Source organism: Hylobates moloch, unplaced genomic scaffold, assembly GCF_009828535.3.
Source record: "Hylobates moloch isolate HMO894 unplaced genomic scaffold, HMol_V3 SCAFFOLD_2, whole genome shotgun sequence".
Lineage (NCBI taxonomy): Eukaryota > Metazoa > Chordata > Mammalia > Primates > Hylobatidae > Hylobates > Hylobates moloch.
Window position 1 is genome coordinate 4,889,158 of NW_026652277.1, and position 21,397 is coordinate 4,910,554.

Below are 21,397 nucleotides of genomic sequence, written 5' to 3' on the forward strand. Positions count from 1 at the left end.
AATATGCAAGAACTAACACCATGCCAGAACATGGGTAGATGATTAAGAACCTTAATAAATTAATGAGATGCACTGCTTTAAAATCAGTAAAATATGATTTTGAAATTTTTGAATAATATTTGATAGCTTGGAAAAATACTTGTTACTTCTGTTATATATAAAAGTACATAATCTACATGTAGAAGATGATTTCATGATTGTAAAAATGCACAAAACAAGCATAAATATTTGCATAGGAAAATTATGAAGAAAAATATACCAAATGTAAAGTATTCTGGAATGGAAGAATTACACATTATTTTTGTTCTCTATCTTTTCTATTTTCTAAATATTTGTTATTTATGCACACTTTTTAATAATTAGAAAAACAAACATCCTCATATTCAAATCTTTGTTATTTCATAAAGTGAAGAAGTGAAAGGCAGGCAAACAGAAACTATAAACTCTGCTTTCTAATCCCCTCACCAAATACAGAGATCCTCTCCAAGATGCCTAAAAGGAAGAAATTCTGCTAGTATCGCTCAATAGCTCATGGTCAATATTCTTCAGAAAATGGATAACAAGGGTGATTGGCAGCATTGAAATAGAAAAAAGAATATTAATTTATAATTCTTTTCCCACTCTGTGAATGCAAGTGTTTTTCTGAAGGTACAGTGAGGGTTTGCTAGCATCCCATAACATGAATCTCTAATATCCAGACATGCAAAAAGTTGTTGGGAACAGGCCCCCAAATCTGGCCATAGACAGGCCCCAAAACTGGCCATAAACAAATCTCTGCAGCACTGTGACATGCTCATGATGGCTATGACACCCACACTGAAGTTTGTTGGTTTACCGGAATGAGGGCAAGGAACAGCTGGCCCACCCAGGGCAGAAAACCACTTAAGGCATTCTTAAACCACAAACAATAGCGAGCAATCTGTGACTTAAGGACATGTTCCTGCTGCAGATAACTAGCCAGAGCCCATCCCTTTGTTTCCCATTTTAGTTAATCTATAATCTATAGAAACAATGCTTATCACTGGCTTGCTGTTGATAAATATGTGGGTAAAACTCTGTTTGTGGCTCTCAGCTCTGAAGGCTGTCAGCCCCAATTCCCACTCCGTACTCTATATTTCTGTGTGTGTGTCTTTAATTCCTGTAGTGCCGCTGGGTTAGGGTCTCCACGACCAAGCTGGTCTCAGCAAAAAGTGATTACTGTCTGATTAATTGTAAGAATTCTTGTTATTCAGTAATAGTAGTATTATTTGTTCTCCTTTTCCTGTGTTCTTTTTTTTCATTTTTATAATTTGTCCTTTCCAATTGAATGTCAATAATGAGCACCTTTTCAGCAGTTAGTGTGCCAGGAGCTGTGATATTGAATAGGGTCACAGAGATGAGTAAGACAAGGCGAAACACTCTCATGAGGGAGACCACAGATTTCTACTTAAAGCCTTTCAGTATATAAAAGTCACTTCCCACATTTTTGTTCATTCAAAAATGTCTTCTCTCAGAATCCTGGTATGGTTTCACAAAAAGAAGAGAAACTGTTCACATATTTTTGGGGGGGACTGAATCTTTATTCTCATAACTAAAATTTTTTCCCTATTTCTGAAATAGTCATATTTTTATTTTAGTTTAGTTTTTGGTAATTATTCTACCAGTTTGGAGTGTAGAAGTGGAAAATACGATGCTATTACATTGCTAAGCAGCAAAATGAGCATATATTTCCAAGCCATGCTAATTACAATATTATCTATTATATATGTAATGTATAAGTAATAAAATGAATCAAGGGATTATAAATAGAATTTTAAGTTAATATGCTCTAAAACAATCCAGGTATTTTTTTTTAAGTGCAGCATAAAAAGACACAAAGGTTTTTCTTTCTTTGATTTTTGCATATAAAATCCCTATCGGGTGCAAACACACATAAAAAATTTTATTTTTTCCCTATTTCTACACTCCCCTCCAAACTTCTTTGTGTTTGATTTCTCTTCTTTTTCCTCAATCCTGAGATCCTGCCACAGTTGATCCAATGGAATGTCATATTTGTAAACAAACCAAAGTCAAGGGATGTTGGGTTCCCCAGAGATGGGCTTCAGATGGACAAAGATGACACTGGAGTAAGAGTCTTGCCTTGAGGATCCAGAGAAACTCCAGAGGATCTTATCTTGGTAGAGGCCATAGGGGACACTCAGTCACTAGCACTGGGAGTCTATTAATTTCTTAATTCGTTTATCATTCAGGTTGGCGAGATTTATATAGCTGAGCAAATGAGAGTTGTGACAGGCAAAGAAAGCCGAGGAAGACATAAATTTGGGAGATATAAGTGGTGTCCTAAAAAGGTAATGCCACATTAAGAAGAAATGCCACTGGACTCTTAGGGGAGGACATGGAAGCAGGGCCCACTGTGACTTCCCTAGGACCTATGCACATTTACCTACCTGGGCCCATCTCCATAAAAATATTAAAATTATGTCTTATGTTGCCTCGGTGGAGACACGAAGATGGACCAGGTTTGAGTCATTATTACATATTTGTTATTATCATATTAATTTTTCTTTTTTTAGCATAAATTAAGACAGCCCTGTGCCTTCTAGTCTAAAGGGTAAGAGGGTCCAAAGTGTAGGACCCAGGTACAGGTAGTAAGGGCATCAAAAACAGTGGATTCACAATGGTGCAGACATAGGCAGTGTTACTTACAGATCAACATTCCTGTTGGGTCAGAAATTAAGCCCTGGAGGAAACCTGTGGTCTGAGGGCTACAATGAATCTCCCGTTTCACCCCATACCTGAATTCAGGCCTGTCTTCCTGAGGTAGGAAAGATGTGTCCCTCTGTTTCTGTGCGTCCTGCAGAAAATGGTCTGTGAAAAAATCTGCAAGCATCACTTACAATTGTAACTTAGCATGTCGGAGATTTCCATTGAGGCCATCAATGGCTTTTATGTCCTCTGGAGTCAACTCAAAGTCAAAAACCTGAAAGGCAGGCAATACTCACATTAACCTTTCCCAGGACAGCACCTTCTACCTGGGAATCCAAGGACTTCACAAGGGGCAAAGGCAAGGATGGCATTAGGGGAGGCATTTCTATCCTCATCGGCTTCCAGGTGCACCTGGCCTGGGACCTCTTCCACCTGAGCTCTGCCTCTTCTCCATCCCACCCCTCTTCTACTCTGCACCACTTCTCAAAAGAAAGATGTGCACTCATCAATCTAAAATATTTCTAGAAAATTGCTTGAGACAGAAAAAGGAAATCACTTGTTTTAAAATGGAAAAGAAAGTGTAGACACAATACATGCCACCTGAACTTGACTACACTTGGTCAGGCTCTTGTTTCCCCACTTCCCAGGGAACTTGATCCAGCCTTAGACTGAGCAAGCCTTGAAACACGGAACAATCCCATTCAAGAAACGAAACTACACTTAAGTAAGAGAAATTCATTCAAAGGGTAGAACTCTGAGCATAACATCTATGTATCTCAAAGATTAGTCAGAACACATTTTTTATAATGACAAGCAAACACAGCTGCAAATAGACAGTATTCAGGGGTCATGAGGTGAGCAAGTAGAACAGTTGATCAGGCAACGCTTTTTCTGGGGCAAATGTATTAGTATAATTATGGTCTTCTACACATAGAAAAAGACAAGCAACCTAATAAAAATACCCAACGACTTCAACACGCAGTACTATAAAGAAAACTGTAAGAGAATATATGAAATTTATACTAAGTAAACAAGCAAATGAAAAAAATCAGCAATGATTTGGAGACTAGAGAACACCTAATCCCACTCCTCATTTCAGAAAATCAAGAAAAGCAGATGTTCCTAGCACAGGGATGCATAATAAATTGCCAACTTAATGTTGAAACCCAAATCTCTGGTTTTGGTCCCATCCTAATTCTCTCCACCCATGCTGCCTCTTCTGTGGTAGAGTAGAAAACCTTTAGGATGCACACAAAGCATTTGTGCATAGGAAACGCCCAGGAAATGGATTTAGTCCAACAGTATCCTGCTCTCGCCTTACAAGAAGCACATGTGTGAAGGACACGATGCAGGAGTCCTAATGCCCACCCAACTCCTCATCTGCATGTTCTCTCTGATCTGCTGTTCATTGGAGCTCTTGACCAGGACCACAGCCCCAGACTGCAGCTGGTAGCACAGGGCAATCAGGGCTGGGGTCACTTGGGCTTTTTTGCCATGACACAAAGAAATGGGTCCTCCAAAAGAACTGGTGAGTTCTGGTCCACCCTGGAAGGAAACACAGAAATGCTGAAGCCCTGAGGCTGGATTCAGTTTGTTAGGCGGCTCCCTAAACAGACTAAGGTGTTCATTCTGCACCAGAGCATCTCAAGTGAGGCCCCTGAACAGCAGCAGCAGCATCACCTGGGATCTCGTCAGAAATGCAAATTCTCACCTTACCTTGACTCACTGAGAGTGAACTCCAGGAAAGAGAGTACCATATAATTAAAATACTTCATCAAAATGGCATTTTAGGTAAACTTCCTGATGCTCTTATTACCATAGTTCATGTCGTTGGGTTCCCAGAGCACTATGGGCAACCAGAACAATGTCTTTTGACTTGTGGAAATCCAGCAGTTTGCTTTGTTGAGGTAAGGATGACATTCCACCTGCAGATGACAAAGATAGAAAAACATCAGATAATATGAAACCGTTATGTCAATATAAAAAGATTACAGATTAAAGTAAAAAAAGGTGAATAAATATGTGTAGCATCAAATTTGAACTGACAATATCACTGTCAAGTAATTATCTTTTCCATCAAAATAAATTTTATATTGCTGTTTCCTAAAAGTATACATAGAAATGTCATTTCTGAGCACATGCAACTCCAGGGACCAGATCCAGTATCTAACTACCTTTGACCACTAGAAGGGCATGCAGCCAATTCCAGCTCTGGGATAGGGTAGGATTCTGAGCTTTGGACATCAAATTGTGCCAGAAAGTAAAAATTTCTTCAAAGACTCATGAGGCCAGGTTTAAAATGCAAAAGAAGTAGTTTTATAGGGATATTACTGGTAATGTTTGTACAGATTTGAACATCAAAAACAATAATAAGTAAAATCAATCATAAATTATAGCAAAAACAATTCATGGGTTCATAATCATGAGTGATTAAAAGAGAGAGCAAAAATATTTGCCTCCACTGAAGGTGATTATTGCAGTAATTTCTTTCTAGGATAGAATAATTAAAGGGAAAGAGTTAAGCTTTTAGCATTTCTGAGAGGGATAACTATTTCTTTTCTTGGTGAGGGATTTTTTTCATAATAAAATGTAATAACATTTTATTAGTAGTTAAAATTGAAAGTAACAAAAATAGTAGTTAAAATTGAAAGTAATTACTTTAAATCCCCAAGGAAAGAACAAATACAATAATAAAATAGTAATACGATACAAAAAATTAAAACATCATTGCTATATACTCAATCATTATGTGGAAATATGTTGTGGAATATAACTTCCCCTTTTGATAATTATCATCCAGCAGATTACTAGTAATTGCAAAGGGGAAAACACATCTCTATGAAGATTAGATCTGGCCACCATTAACTTAACCAAGTGATCAAAATTAGCATGACTAATTGTGGGGCAATCTGTCATTTCATGCTGGCTACTGTAGTGTAATTTCAGGGATACAGCAAGGTAGAGATAGTTTATCTCCAAAAATGTTTAACCTCGATGACATAAAGCATTCAAGTATAACTTCTAATTTATAGAAAAGTACCTTTGAAAACATAAAAAAAAGTTAACTGATCAAAGTACGGTAAGATGAAAGTCACAATTGGATTTTTTTTCATGATACATATTTATTTACCACTTATTTAACATGTCTCATTGTTTTATAATTTTCTCTGTAAAAGTTGTACACATCTTTTATTAGATATACTTTTAGTACTTAATATCTTTTTGTATTATATGGTATCTTTAATTTTTTTCATCTGCTGTTTATAGTTAAAAATAAGAGTTATAAAATACCATTCAATGAAACAATGGTAAATCTCAATACAGATCGGGTATTAAATAATCTGAGGTCATTATTTGTACTTCCTTAGATATAACAGCTGTACTGTTACTGGGAGAATATCTTCATTCCTATGCTAGCTTTGAAAGGTCTGTAGAGGTGAATTTTGATCACTACAGTTAACTTTGAAGAAATTCTACAAATACTACATGCAGGCATATATATTCACATATGTATGCCTATATATTTATCAGGTTGATGGCAAAGTGTCAATAATTTTGGATATAGATGGTAACATGGATGTCCTATATTATCCCTTCAAATTTCTCACAAGTTTGAAAATTGTCATAATAGAGGAAAATTAATATTAAAACCACATTAATTCCTTAACTTTTTATTTGAAAATCATGACTTTGTATTATGATATTACCAAATACATACATTTTAAATACTACATGTTTCATCTGTAGATCTGTACTCATTGACTCTAAGTTGTAAAAAAGTAAGTCAGAAAACAGAACCATGGCGGGGTGGAGCCAAGATGGCCAAATAGGAAGAGCTCCAGTCTACAGCTCCCAGCATGAGCCATGCAGAAGACTGGTGATTTCTGCATTTCCATCTGAGGTACCAGGTTCCTCTCACTAGGGAGTGCCAGACAGTGGGTGCAGGACAGTGGGTGCAGCGCACTGTGCACGAGCCAGAGCAGGGCGAGGCATTGCCTCACGTGGGAAGCACAAGGGGTCAGGGAGTTCCCTTTCCTAGTCAAAGAAAGGGGTGACAGACAGCACCTGGAAAATCGGGTCACTCCCACCCTAATACTGGGCTTTTCCGATGGGCTTAAAAAACGGCACACCAGGAGGCTATATCCTGCACCTGGCTTGGAGGGTCCTACGCCCATGGAGTCGCACTGATTGCTAGCACAGCAGTCTGAGATCAAACTGCAAGGTGGCAGCGAGGCTGCAGGAGGGGCACCTGCCATTGCCCAGCCTTGCTCAGGTAAACAAAGCAGCCAAGAACCTCGAACTGGGTGGAGCCCACCACAGCTCAAGGATGCCTGCCTGCCTCTGTAGGCTCCACCTCTGGGGGCAGGGCACAGACAAACAAAAAGACAGCAGGAACCTCTGCAGACTTAAATGTCCCTGTTTGACAGCTTTGAAGAGAGTAGTGGTTCTCCCAGCACACAGTTGGAGATCTGACAACAGGCAGACTGCCTCCTCAAGTGGGTCCCTGACCCCCGAGCAGCCTAACTGGGAGGCAGCCCCCAGTAGGGGCAGACTGACACCTCACACGGCCGGGTACTCCTCTGAGACAAAACTTCCAGAGGAATAATCAGGTAGCAGTATCTGTGGTTCACGAAAATCCACTGTTCTGCAGCCACCACTGCTGACACCCAGGCAAACAGGGTCTGGAGTGGACCTCTAGCAAACTCCAATAGACCTGCAGTGGAGGGTCCTGTCTGTTAGAAGGAAAACTAACAAACAGAAAGGACATCCACACCAAAAACCCATCTGTACATCACCATCATCAAAGACCAAAAGTAGATAAAACCAAAAGATGGGGAAAAAACAGAGCAGAAAAACTGGAAACTCTAAAAAACAGAACGCCTCTCCTCCTCCAAAGGAATGCAGTTCCTCACCAGCAACAGAACAAAGCTGGATGGAGAATGACTTTGACGAGTTGAGAGAAGAAGGCTTCAGACGATCAAACTACTCTGAGCTACAGGAGGAAATTCAAACCAATGGCAAAGAAATTAAAAACTTTGAAAAAAAATTAGACAAACGTATAACTAGAATAACCAATACAGAGAAGTGCATAAAGGAGTTGATGGAGCTGAAAGCCATGATGCGAGAACTACGTGAAGAATGCAGAAGCCTCAGGAGCTGATGCGATCAACTGGAAGAAAGGGTATCAGTGATGGAAGATGAAATGAATGAAGTGAGAAGGGAAGTTTAGAGAAAAAAGAATAAAAAGAAACGAACAAAGCCTCCAAGAAATATGGGACTATGTGAAAAGACCAAATCTACGTCTGATTGGTGTACCTGAAAGTGACGGGGAGAATGGAATCAAGTTGGAAAACACTCTGCAGGATACTACCCAGGAGAACTTCCCCAATCTAGGAAGGCAGGCTGACATTCAGATTCAGGAAATACAGAGAATGCCACAAAGATACTCCTCGAGAAGAGCAACTCCAAGACACATAATTCTCAGATTCACCAAAGTTGAAATGAAGGAAAAAATGTTATGAGCAGCCAGAGAGAAAGGTCGGGTTACCCACAAAAGGAAGCCCATCAGACTAACAGCTGATCTCTCTGCAGAAACTCTACAAGCCAGAAGAGAGTGGGGGTCAATATTCAACATTCTTAAAGAAAAGAATTTTCAACCCAGAATTTCATATCCAGCCAAACTAAGCTTCATAAGTGAAGGAGAAATAAAATACTTTACAGACAAGCAAATGCTGAGAGATTTTGTCACCACCAGGCCTGCCCTAAAAGAGGTCCCAAAGGAGGCACTAAACATGGAAAAGAACAACCGGTACCAGCCACTGCAAAATCAGGGCAAATTGTAAAGACCATCAAGGCTAGGAAGAAACTGCATCAACTAACGAGCAAAATAACCAGCTAACATCATAATGACAGGATCAAATTCACACATAACAATATTAACTTTAAATGTAAATGGACTAAATGCTCCAATTAAAAGACACAGACTGGCAAATTGGATAAGGAGTCAAGACCCATCGGTGTGCTGTACTCAGGAAACCCATCCCACGTGCAGAGACACACATAGGCTCAAAATAAAAGGATGGAGGAAGACCTACCAAGCAAATGGAAAACAAAAAAAGGCAGGGGTTGCAATCTTAGTCTCTGATAAAACAGACTTTAAACCAACAAAGATCAAAAGAGACAAAGAAGGCCATTACATAATGGTAAAGGGATCAATTCAACAAGAAGAGCTAACTATCCTAAATACATATGCACCCAATACAGGGGCAGCCAGATTCATAAAGCAAGTCATGAGTGACCTACAAAGAGACTTAGACTCCCACACAATAATAATGGGAGACTTTAACACCCCACTGTCATTAGACAGATCAACGACACAGAAAGTTAACAAGGATACCCAGGAATTGAACTCAGCTCTGCACCAAGCAGACCGAATAGATATCTACAGAACTCTCCACCCCAAATCAACAGAATATACATTTTTTTCAGCACCACACCACACCTATTCCAAAACTGACCACATAGTTGGAAGTAAAGCACTCCTCAGCAAATGTAAAAGAACAGAAATTATAACAAACTGTCTCTCAGACCACAGTGCAATCAAACTAGACCTCAGGATTAAGAAACTCACTCAAAACTGCTCAACTACATGGAAACTGAACAAGCTCCTCCTGAATGACTACTGGGTACATAACGAAATGAAGGCAGAAATAAAGATGTTCTTTGAAACCAATGAGAACAAAGACACAACATACCAGAATCTCTGGGACACATTCAAAGCAGTGTGTCAAGGGAAATTTATAGCACTAAATGCCCACAAGAGAAAGCAGGAAAGATCCAAAATTGACACCCTAACATCACAATTAAAAGAACTAGAAAAGCAAGAGCAAACACATTCAAAAGCTAGCAGACAGCAAGAAATAACTAAAATCAGAGCAGAACTGAAGGAAATAGAGACACAAAAAACCCTTCAAAAAATTAATGAATCCAGGAGCTGGTTTTCTGAAAAGATCAACAAAATTGATAGACCACTAGCAAGACTAATAAAGAAGAAAAGAGAGAAGAATCAAATAGGTGCAATAAAAATTGATAAAGGGGATATCACCACCGATCCCACAGAAATACAAACTACCATCAGAGAATACTACAGACACCTTATGCAAATAAACTAGAAAATCTAGAAGAAATGGATAAATTCCTCGACAAATACACCCTCCCAAGACTAAATCAGGAAGAAGTCGAATCTCTGAATAGACCAATAACAGGTTCTGAAATTGTGGCAATAATCAATAGCTTACCAACCAAAAAGAGTCCAGGACCAGATGGATTCACAGCCGAACTCTAACAGAGGTACAAGGAAGAACTGGTACCATTCCTTCTGAAACTATTTCCATCAATAGAAAAAGAGGGAATCCTCCCTAACTCATTTTATGAGGCCAGCATCATCCTGATACCAAAGCCCGGCAGAGACACAACCAAAAAAGAGAATTTCAGACCAATATCCTTGATGAACATTGATGCAAAAATCCTCAATAAAATACTGGCAAACCGAATCTGGCAGCACATCAAAAGGCTTATCCACCATGATCAAGTGGGCTTCATCCCTGGGATGCAAGGCTGGTTCAACATATGCAAATCAATAAATGTAATCCAGCATATAAACAGAATCAAAGACGAAAACCACATGATTATCTCAATAGATGCAGAAAAGGCCTTTGACAAAATTCAACAAAGCTTCATGCTAAAAACCCTCAATAAATTAGGCATTGATGGGACGTATCTCAAAATAATAAGAGCTATCTATGACAAACCCACATCCAATATCATACTGAATGGGCAAAAACTGAAAGCATTCCCTTTGAAAACTGGCACAAGACAGGGATGCCCTCTCTCACCACTCCTATTCAACATAGTGCTGGAAGTTCTGGCCAGGGCAATCAGGCAGGAGAAGGAAATAAAGGGTATTCAATTAGGAAAAGAGGAAATCAAATTGTCCCTGTTTGCAGATGACATGATTGTATATCTAGAAAACCCCATCATCTCAGCCCAAAATCTCCTTAAGCTGATTAGCAACTTCAGCAAAGTCTCAGGATACAAAATCAATGTACAAAAATCACAAGCATTCTTATACACCAATAACAGACAAACAGAGAGCCAAATCATGAGTGCACTCCCATTCACAATTGCTTCAAAGAGAATAAAATACCTAGGAATCCAGCTTACGAGGGACATGAAGGACCTCTTCAAGGAGAACTACAAACCACTGCTCAATAAAATAAAAGAGGATACAAACAAATGGAAGAACATTCCCTGCTCATGGGTTGGAAGAATCAATATCGTGAAAATGGCCATACAGCCCAAGGTAATTTACAGATTCAGTGCCATCCCCATCAAGCTACCAATGACTTTCTTCACAGAATTGGAAAAAACTACTTTAAAGTTCACATGGAACCAAAAAAGAGCCCCCATTGCCAAGTCAATCCTAAGCCAAAAGAACAAAGCTGGAGGCATCATGCTACATGACTTCCAACTATACTACAAGGCTACAGTAAGCAAAACAGCATGGTACTGGTACCAAAACAGAGATATAGATCAATGGAACAGAACAGAGCCCTCAGAAATAACGCCACATATCTACAACTATCTGATCTTTGACAAACCTGACAAAAACAAGAAATGGGGAAAGGATTCCCTATTTAATAAATGGTGCTGGGAAAATTGGCTAGCCATATGTAGAAAGCTGAAACTGGATCCCTTCCTTACACCTTATACAAAAATTAATTCAAGATGGATTAAAGACCTACATGTTAGACCTAAAACCATAAAAACTCTAGAAGGAAACCTAGGCAATACCATTCAGGGCATAGGCATGGGCAAGTACTTCATGTCTAAAACACCAAAAGCAATGGCAACAAAAGCCAAAATTGACAAATGGGATCTAATTAAACAAAGAGCTTCTGCACAGCAAAAGAAACCACCATCAGATTGAACAGGCAACCTACAAATGGGAGAAAATTTTCACAACCTACTCATCTGACAAAGGGCTAATATCCAGAATCTACAATGAACTCAAACAAATTTACAAGAAAAAAACAAACAACCTCATCAAAAAGTGGGCGAAGGACATGACCAGACACTTCTCAAAAGAAGACATTTATGCAGCCAAAAAACATATGAAAAAATGCTCATCATCACTGGCCATCAGAGAAATGCATATCAAAATCACAATGAGATACCATCTCACACCAGTTAGAATGGCCATCATTAAAAAGTCAGGAAACAACAGGTGCTAGAGAGGACGTGGAGAAATAGCAACACCTTTACACTGTTGGTGGGACTGTAAACTAGTTCAACCATTGTGGACGTCAGTGTGGCGATTCTTCAGGGATCTAGAACTAGAAATACTATTTGACCCAGCCATCCCATTACTGGGTATATACCCAGGGGACAATAAATCATGCTGCTATAAAGACACATGCACATGTATGTTTATTGTGGCACTATTCACAACAGCAAAGACTTGGAATCAACCCAAATGTCCAACAATGGTAGAATGGATTAAGAAAATGTGGCACATATACACCATGGAATACTATGCAGCCATAAAAAATGATGAGTTCATGACCTTTGTAGGGACATGGATGAAACTGGAAATCATCATTCTCAGTAAACTATCGCAAGGACAAAAAACCAACCACCTCATGTTCTTACTCATAGGTGGGAATTGAACAATGAGAACACATGGACACAGGAAGGGGAACATCACACTCCAGGGACTGTTGTGGGGTGGGGCGTGGGGGGAGGGATAGCATTAGGAGATATACCTAATGCTAAATGACGAGTTAATGGGTGCAGCACACCAACATGGCACATGGATACATATGTAACAAACCTGCACATTGTTCACATGTACCCTAAAACTTAATGTATAATAATAATAAAAAAGAAAAAAATAATAAAATAAAAAAGAAAACAGAACCATACACAGAAGAGATATGTCTAAGCAGTTGATTTGATGACAGAAAGCAAAGAGGAGCATTTGAATAAGACGTGGGCAGTCACAACGTGAGCTCAATGTTCTGTTAAGTTTTCCTCAGTGTTGGTTTCATCCACCAAAACCAGTTATCTCCATAAACAGGTAACTTCCTTTTTGTCACTGTTTAAAGTTTTATTTCACAAACTTAACGTCAAATTTCCACAGTTGTGTTCTGGTCAATTTACTATACTTTCTTGACTTCCCAAAATGATTGTACAAAATATTTGTGGGCTAGGGAGAAGAGATGACTTCAAGCATCACTGCATTTACACATCTTCCACAAACCCACAGAGCTGGGCATCTGATTCTTCAACAAGACGAAGTGTTAGTAGCACCCAGGAGGGCACACAGGAAAACTAGGCAGTAGACACTCTTCCTTTTGTCAAAATCAGACCAGAAAAAAATCTATTCCACATATATATAGAAAAAGTATCATATTCATCTTCTCTTTTTCTATTACTGCAACATTTTTCTTCTTTTAAGCATCACATCATGGAGTTTCTCAACTCCTTCATTTCATGTCCTATGATTGCACAGGTAGGCTGCAAATGCCAAGCAGTTGATGAGCTCAGTTCAGCCATTGCTAACAATCTCTCAATTTCTGAGAGAGACAGGTTCTTCAAGTCTTGTTTCTTAGCACCTGTAAGTACAGGGACATCTTGATTTTCTTATATCCCAGTTATTTTACAAAGTTCAGCTTTGGATTCTTCCCTTCTTTCAACATCAACAGAGTCCACAAGAAACATAATGCCATCTGTGCATCTGGTATATGACTTCTACAGTGTCCCTAATTTCTCCTGGCCACCTACATCCCAGAAGTAAAAAGTGACTGTTTTAGGATTTTCCAAGGTTATTGTAATTATCTTAGTGTCAACGCCTTTCGTAGGTATGATATTTACAAATTTATTGGATAGCAGTCTGAATAAGACAGTTGTTTTTCCAGAACAGTTCAAATGCCAAATAACAATGTGGAAGTGTCGGAGTAAAGCAGGAGGATCCTTACTGAGTGCACTCAAACCCAGCAGAATTAACATCTGAAAAACTGGGCCCAGAACAAAGACACCACTTGACTTTTATACACACTTCAAAAAGAGGGTGTGCTAGCTTGAAGCAGGCTTACACTGCCATGAAAGCAGGGATACAAAGGCAGGACAAAGACAGTTAATCAAATTGTAACAGGTTCATAACTCAGGATTACACATGACCGTTGCTATGCAAACAAGGTGTCTGTTATCTAGGTTTTGCTCAAAAGAGCCTTGCACTGGTTTATCTCATAACCTTCACTATGGTGCCCAGACAGCTGTAGTTCAGGCCTGCTCAGGCTTCTCATGACCTTTGCTGTACTTCTTAGATAAAACAGAATACTTGAAGTTACCAGTTATGGAGAACAAGAATCTATAAACTCATACCATAAGACAAAGGAAAATTTGTTTTCCCTCTCCCTTTGTGGAGGGAGCGCTGGGAGAGTCTCCAGAGAACATTGCTTTGTGTCCTAGCTTCTTAGATAGTATTATCAAGATTATTCCTGGGTCTGGGCTGTGCCTGTTGCTACCACTGGGACAAGTCAGCCTAACACAGGAAATCTTATTTCTCTTTTTTTAACTTAATTTTTTATGTCTTTAATTTTCCACCTCATTCCCCTCTTTGATGCCTCCTATAAATGAAATTTAATAGAAGGCATCACTATTACTTAGTTCTTCATGACAAGTTAGCTATTCTATGTTTGGTATGGGTTGATACTTGGTTAGGGTCATTAGTTGAGTGGAGATGGTTATGTTAACTATGGCTTTTATGGTTGATTGGATGCTTCTGATGAGTAGGGGTAAGAGGCAAGGGAGTATTAAGCAACCTCTTAATGTAGCCAACACTACCCCTAATGTTTTAAAACCACCAAAGGATGAAAACCAATCTCTGAAGAGGGAATCTGGAGACCATTTGGGTTTCCAGGTCTGAACTGGGACATGAGCTAACTTTCACATCCTTGCACTTATTTCCATGATGGCTTTCTTGTTATTATTAATTTCTAGGCAGCAATTAGTTAGATTGAACTTTTCACATACTCTTTCCTGGGCTAGGAGGTAGTCCAAGGCTAACCTGTTTTGGTAAATGGCAGTTCTCATTTTTGTGGCTTGCTGTGCCAGCAAGTTTATTACATTTGTTGTCTCATTAGTGATGATTTCAAGTACCGCCTGCAACCTTATGATGCAATTAAGCATGGAAATAGGGGTATGGTACCCCCATAACATATCTTGTGCCCAGGTACCCATAGTATGTGTGGTACGATCAAGTCTTAACTACTGTGTTTCTTATCCATGTAGTGTGCATGCAGTGAGGGCCATTCTATGGGCCCTTCTTCTTCTAGCATAGATATGGGGATCATCAAAAGTAAAGCAAAGTGTAGCATTCTTATACCCAGCATGGGCAGAAGAGATGTTTTCCCAGAGGAGGGAGTTAACCAAAGTGACAGAACAACAAAAGTAAAATTAATAATATAAGAAAGATTATTGGGCCTAAGATTTCTGGCCACATTTACTCATCTGAAGATGACTGACTCTTCAAGATTCGGCCCTGCATAGACTAGTCATCTTCCGGGGTGACTAGAGCACGGCTTGCTGTTTCCTCAAGCTTCCACCATGCATAGACTGGTCAGCCTCTGGAGTGACCAGAGCAGGGCTGTTGTTGTCTCTACTGGCAATGTGGTCTCGTCGCAGGATCAGCCTGATTGGATGGTCTGGGTCCTGCTGGCCTGGTCCACTGGTCCTGGGCTGCCAGTTTCAGCTGACTGTGGTGGATCCAAGGCATGATACCTACAACTTTAATAGCAGTGGGAGTGGACAAGATTACATATGGGTCCCAGAGTAGTTGGATTCCATTTCTTAACCTAAACAAAGTCCTCAGGTTTGAAAGGATGTACTGGGTCAGTTAGACTTACAGGCATTCGTTCTTGCACCCAGCCATGCACTTTCTGCATGGCCATCCCTGAAGCCTACATTTGCCTCCTTAAAGTTAGTTCTCCTAGCTCACAGACATCACTTTTAAACTGACTTATGATTGGGGGTGGCCAGCCAAACAAGATCTCATAGGGTGAATACTCAGTTTGTTTTGTGGGGGTGCGCCTGACTCGGAGGAGGACCATGGGCAAGACCTGATGCTACCTCAGGTGAGTTTCCTGACAAAATTTCTTCAACAGCTGCTTGAGCATCCAGTTCATGTGCTCCATTTTCCTGAGCTCTGCGTCCAGTAGGCTGTGTGTAACTTGCATTTTATTTTTAATAGCCAACTTAAGTCCTGAACTATTTCAGCCACAAATGCTGGTCCATCGTCTGATTCTAGAGTCAGGGGTAGTCCAAATCTGAGAATAATGTCTCTTAACAACACCTTTGTTATCTCCCGTGCCTTCTCTATCCAGGTGCGGGAGGTCTTGACCCACCCTGAAAAGGTGCAGACAAGCACAAATATGTACCGATAGCCCCCTGCTCGGGGGAATTCATTGAAGTCCATAGGCAGATTTTCATAGGGCATGGCTCCTGTTTCCTGAATTCCCGGGGGCCAGGTAGGCCCTTGTCAAGGATTGCTCTGAGCACAACTTAAACACTGTTCATAAACAGCTTGTGTAATAGCAGTGAAATGACCCCCTAATAATATCTTTAGTGCCATTTTTCCCACGTGAGTTCCCTGGTGGAACCGTTTTACAAATCTGGGGGCCACCATTTCAGGTATGGCTAGCCTCCCATCAGAGAAGTTCTACCATCCTCTTTCAATGTAGCTCCTATTTTCTTGGGCAAACCCAGCCTTTTCATTTGGAGTGTAGCTTGGGGTCTCCAGGAGGAGAATCTCCTGGAGGAGAGGCATAGCTAAGTCTTCCTCTTTAGAAGGTGGAGTCACCATTGCAGCCCACTTTGCCTCTTTGTCTGCCTGTTTCTTCTTGCCTCTGATGTTCCTGCCCTCTGGTGCCCCATACGGTGCATTAAAGCCACCTGCTTCAGGGCCCACACAGCATCTAAGAGCTGTAGAATTTCTTCCTTGTATTTTATTTCTTTCCCTCCTGCAGTCAAAAATCCTCTTTCTCTGTAAATAGACCCATGAACATGCAAAGTGGCAAAAGCATATTTAGAGTCTGTGTAAATATTTGCCTTTTGGTCTTTTGCTAGCCAGAGAGCCCTTATCAGAGCTATTAGCTCTGCTTTCTGAGCAGAAGTTCCTGTAGGCAAAGACTGCACCTCTACTACTGAGTCCAAAGTCACCACTGCATACCCAGCTTAGTGGACTCCCTCTAGTATGAAACTGCTTCATTAGTAAAATACTCAATGTCCAGGTCCCCCAGGGGCCAATCTGTCAAATCTCTCTGGCTTGAGAACACTTCATCTATCACATCCACACAGCAATGAAGGGGGCTTCCTGGCACTGACTCAATGGGGAGCAAGGTAGCCGGGTTTAGGGTACTCACCGTCTCTAAAGTTACGCAGGGATTTTCACATAAGAGTGCTTGGTATTGAGTCATCCTTGGATTTGATAACCAATGGTGCGCCTTTTTGTCCATCAAAGTTAAAATGGAGTGTGGTACCCGGATTGTCAGTTGCTGTCCCAAAGTCAGTTCATTAACTTCTTGTGCCAGGAAAGTAGGGGCAACTAGTGCCTTAAAACAAGGAGGCCATCCAAGTGCCACAGAATCCAATTGCCTGGATGAGTATGCCACCAGGTGATGCCATGATCCAATGGCTTCAGTTAGAACTCTTATGGCCATTCCATTTTGCTCATGGACATACAAAAAGAAAGGCTTAGTTAGATCTGGCAGCCCTAAAGCTGGAGCCTGAGTCAAGGCTCCTTTGATTTCTTTAAAGGCCTTCACCTGGTCAGCCTCCCAGAGGAGAGGGGTCCTTCTATCCCCCCTTTGTGTCTTCATATAATGGCTTAGCCATGAGAGAGAAATTTGGGATCCAGATGCAGCAGAACCTTGCTGCTCCTAGGAACTCTCTTATCTGATGCCAGGTGGTTAGAGTAGGAAGTACACAAACAGCCTGCTTTCATTCACTACTGAGCCATCTTTCCCCTTGGATCATATAGAAGCCCAAATACTGGACACTTTCAAGCAAATTTGAGCCTTTCTCCTTGACACTTTATATCCTGCCTTTCACAGCACATGCAGAAGGTCTTGGGTTCCTCTCGGGTGCAGTAGCCCTCAGCCAGCGGCTTTCTCATATCATGGCTAGCCCTGACCATTCTTTTTATTATAATTCTCTGGACATTCATCCTTTCAGTGTCCTCTCCTTTGCACCATGCACATTGATCTTTTTCTAGCCTTGGCCAGCTCTCAAATCCCTGTCCAGACTGGCTACCTCCATGACCACATTCACACCCACATCTGCATCCCCTTGCAAAGCCAGCTTCCCTTCCCATGAGGGCTGCTGCTAGCAAATCAGCCTTTTCCTTAGCCTCTGTTCAGCCTCCTTCTTTGCCTCCTCATCTCAGTTAACATACACCTCGGTAGCCACTTTAATAAGTTGAGTATCATTCATGCCTACGGAGCTTCTCACTTCTGAAATTTTTTGCCTGATATCTCCCTAAGCCTGCCCTAGAAATGTCCGTGCACTGATTTTCAGCAGCCTCAGGGTTAAACAGAGTGTACAACTGAAATGCTTTACAAATTCTTTCATAAAACTGGCTGGGACTCTCATCTGCACCCTGGAGCATCTCTGAGATTTTTATTTATTATTATATATAATTTTTAATAGAAACATTTTTAAAGCTTTTTTTGGTTACATATGTATCCATGTGCCATGTTGTTTTGCTGCACCCATTAACTTGTCATTTAGCATTAGGTATATCTCCTAATGCTGTCCCTCCCCCCTCCCCCCACCCCACAACAGTCCCCAGAGTGTGATGTTCCCCTTCCTGTGTCCATGAGTTCTCATTGATCAATTCCCACCTATGAGTGAGAACATGCAGTGTTTGGTTTTTTGTCCTTGCGATAGTTTACTGAGAATGATGTTTTCCAGTTTCATCCATGTCCCTACAAAGGACATGAACTTATCATTTTTTATGGCTGCGTAGCATTCCATGGTGTATATGTGCCACATTTTCTTAATCCAGTCTACCATTGTTGGACATTTGGGTTGGTTCCAACTCTTTGCTATTGTGAATAGTGCCACAATAAACATACGTGTGCATATGCCTTTATAGCAGCAGGATTTATACTCCTTTGGGTATATACCCAGTAATGGGATGGCTGGGTCAAATAGTATTTCTAGTTCTAGATCCCTGAGGAATCACCACACTGACGTCCACAATGGTTGAACTAGTTTACAGTCCCACCAACAGTGTAAAAGTGTTCCTATTTCTCCACATCCTCTCCAGCACCTGTTGTTTCCTGACTTTTTAAATGATGGCCATTCTAACTGAGGTTTTTCTTATATTGATTGCCTTTCTCCTGCCTTCCTTTAAACCTTGCAGGAGTGCCTCCTGGTATCTCTGCAGCTGCTGTAGTTGGGCTGCCTCATTTGGGTCCCAGTGAGGGTCCTCTTCTTTCCCTGAGAGGCATTTCCATAACTAAGGTGTGGCAAGAGCTGAGATGGCCTGGTTGACTTTCTGAGCTTTTTACTTTAATTTCCTGGAGTTTTGATTCCTCTCTCTTGGGTGAGACTGGGGGCATGTACCCGTTTGGACTTGACTCCTCAGCGGCAGTTAGCCTTGGTAAAGGAGGTAGATTGGAATGTAGGGAGGATGGGGTCTCTCTTCCCTCCAGTGGTTCTTGCAAAACTGGTTTTTCCTGTGGCTTTCCTTTTGTCTCTGTGTTTGCCAGTGAAGCTTTCACTTTTGGCTGGGCTCACACTACAAGCTCCTGTGACTTTCCTTTTAACTCTGTGTTTACCAGTGAAGCTTTCACCTTGTCTTTTAGACAAGTGTCTTGTAGAAAAGGTGTCTTTTCACCTAGTCTTTAGACCTGCCAGCACAGCTGATTTCTCTTGGCTCGAGCTGTGAGCATTCTGCATTCCCTAGCGAGCTGCTAGGGAATCCTGCATCCAGCCATGAGTCTCTGAATGCCCTGACTGTCCTCCAACCCCGGTCACCACCTTAAACACACAGCGTGTTGTTTTCCTATCTATAGTACCTTTGGCCGGCCAGCTGACACCAAAAGAGGGCCATTCTAATTCACAGAGTTTTCAACCTTTGGGGGGTCAGTTTAATTCCATAATCCCCTGCAAAACCTTTCCTAACGTTCTTTAACATACATCCTAAGGGGTGGGTTTCGACGATTTTCCTCTCACTTCCCCCCAGTAATGATGCAACACATTCACTCTTCTTTTCACTTCAGACCGATTGCACCTCGTTAGTCTTACACTTTGCACAAAGCATACGATCTCTACTGAGAGACCTGTGTCCCCCACACGTCAATCCTCACATCGGTTCCTCCTGGAACCATCTCTTTCACGGGTACTCACACACTTCCCCACTCCCAGTTCCCTTCCTGGCTGGGGCGGTGAGCTACTCTCACTGCCTCCAGTTTCCTCCTGAACTGACTTAGCAAGCCACTCTCACATCCTGTGTTGGTTGGGGGTGTGAGTTTCACCCAAATTGGTGAGCCACTCTTGCCAGCCCCAGCCTCTCTGAGTCAGATTAGTAGTCACTCCCCAGGAGGTGATCAGGCTCCCCTTCCATCCTTATGGGACAGGTCTTGCCTTGGGCCCCAAAACCTTACTGCTGTTTTGAAGGAAGCATGCCATTCCTGGAATCATCCTGCAACTCCTCTGTGTTCGCTTGCCCTGTGAGGGGTGGAGCAATGGGGCACGGGAGAGCCGCTCCTTTCTCTGGGCTTAAGTTCTCCCAGCGGCACCTGAAGTTATGGGTGTCCCATGGTCGGGGACCCCAGACCACCCACAGGCAAAGGAGACAGCCAACCTGTCATCTCCGCCTCCTGGCTGGCCCTCCAGAAACACTGCAGGAATCAGGAGGACAAGAGAGACCTCAGGGTAAAGCAGGAGGATCTTGATTGAGTGCACTTCCAGACCCAGTGGATTTAACATCAGAAAAACTGGGCCCAGAACAAAGACACCACTTCAAAAAGGGGGTGCACTAGCTTGAAGCAGGCTTACACTGCCATGAAAGCAGGAATACAAAGGCAGGAAAAAGGCAGTTAATCAAATTGTAACAGGTTATAACTTAGGATTACACATGACCGTTGCTATGCAAACTAGATATCAGTTATCTAGGTTTTGCTCAAAAGAGCCTTGCACTGGTTTATCTCATAACCTTCACTATGGTGCCCAGACAGCTGTAGTTCAGGCCTGCTCAGGCTTCTCATGACCTTTGCTGTACTTCTTAGATAAAACAGAATACTTGAAGTTACTAGTTATGGGGAACAACAATCTATAAACTCATACCATAAGACAAAGGAAAGTTTGTTTTTCTTCTGCCTATGTTGAGAGAATGCTGAGAGAGTCTCCAGAGCACATTACTTTGTGTTCCAGCTTCTTAGATAGTATTATCAAGACTATTCCTGGGTCTGGGCTGTGCCTGTTGCTGCCTCTGGGACAAATCAGCCTAATACAGGAAAGGTTATTTCTATTTTTTAAATTTTATTTTCTTTATTTCTTTAATTTCCCACCTCATGAGGACTAAAATCAATGCAGGCTGGACAGGACAGTAGTTTAGGCTGATAGTCCATTCCCCATTTTCAGC

At 41.3% G+C, this 21,397-nt stretch overlaps 2 pseudogenes; both read right to left on the reverse strand.

The window, feature by feature from the left end:
- Positions 1-535: 535 nt before the first annotated feature.
- LOC116458857 (aldo-keto reductase family 1 member C4-like) overlaps positions 536-21,397 on the reverse strand; it is a 34,290-nt pseudogene continuing 13,428 nt past the window's right edge.
- On the reverse strand, positions 13,160-21,390 carry LOC116459458 (ADP-ribosylation factor-like protein 4A; annotated as a pseudogene).